Source organism: Mandrillus leucophaeus, unplaced genomic scaffold, assembly GCF_000951045.1.
Source record: "Mandrillus leucophaeus isolate KB7577 unplaced genomic scaffold, Mleu.le_1.0 Scaffold564, whole genome shotgun sequence".
NCBI lineage: Eukaryota > Metazoa > Chordata > Mammalia > Primates > Cercopithecidae > Mandrillus > Mandrillus leucophaeus.
The window spans coordinates 639,786-640,627 of record NW_012106075.1 but is presented as its reverse complement, the minus strand read 5'-3'; the positions used below and the strand labels follow the sequence as shown (position 1 = coordinate 640,627).

The following is an 842-nucleotide window of genomic DNA, read 5'->3' as shown; positions in this document are numbered from 1 at the left end:
GCCCCTACAAACATGCTCTGAATAGCCTGCTCCACCTAATCCCTAAACACTGCACAGTAATCCCTCACGTGGGTGTGACAGGAGTCATTTAAACCGTCTCCTCTTTCGGACCTTTGGGGTGTTTCCAATATTTCCCGGCTATAGAAAACAGTGATGACTTTCTTATTCGTGAATGTTTAGGAAAGGTCGTAGGACTTCTTTGTCACAGAGAAATACGTTTGAAAAACTTTTGCCACATATTGCCGAATTGCCCCCAGAAGGGCCATCCCAATTTGCCACTATGGTTTCGTGTATTGGTAGCAGGAATCACCTTCACACCTCTTTGTGGAAATCTGCAGCTCTGTGAATCCTTGGTGGTCATGCGCGTGCGTCTCCCAGGTGTGGCACGCATGGGTTTACACACCAAGCCTGGTTCAGCTCTGCCAAGAAACCAGCGCTTTTTAGAACAACGGCTTAGCCAGGAGGGTGGTGCTGGGTTTTCCTTTATCGGCTTGGGTGTGCCCCTCCAATCTGATCTGGAGAGTGGCTGACTATGTGTGCAGAGCCCTAGGGGTGTTGATCTGGGACTGTGCCACCAGCTTTGCAAGCAAGTATCGGAGCGGGAGAGGCCGGGAAAGGCCCTGCCCCAGCACGCTGCCAAGAGCCCCCAGCAGCAGTTCTGCTTAGGACGCGTGTTGCTGCGGGTGTCACCTTCTCAGGGGCTAGCAAGGCAGCCAGGGGCCCCGGCGTCTGAGTGAGGGGCGGGAGAGGAGGCCAGGCAGAAAGCGGACCTTCCAGCGGGAAGGCCGTTTTCCGCAAGGCCGAGCCCGGGCCCAGGGAAGTCCCTTCCTATAGCATTCAGG

The 842-nt window shown here is 54.9% G+C and overlaps 1 protein-coding gene across 1 annotated transcript in view; it reads left to right on the top strand.

Moving 5' to 3' along the window:
- The window catches only part of ALDH3A1 (aldehyde dehydrogenase 3 family, member A1), a 10,678-nt gene that overhangs the window by 2,550 nt on the left and 7,286 nt on the right, over window positions 1-842 (top strand). The window lies entirely within an intron of this gene.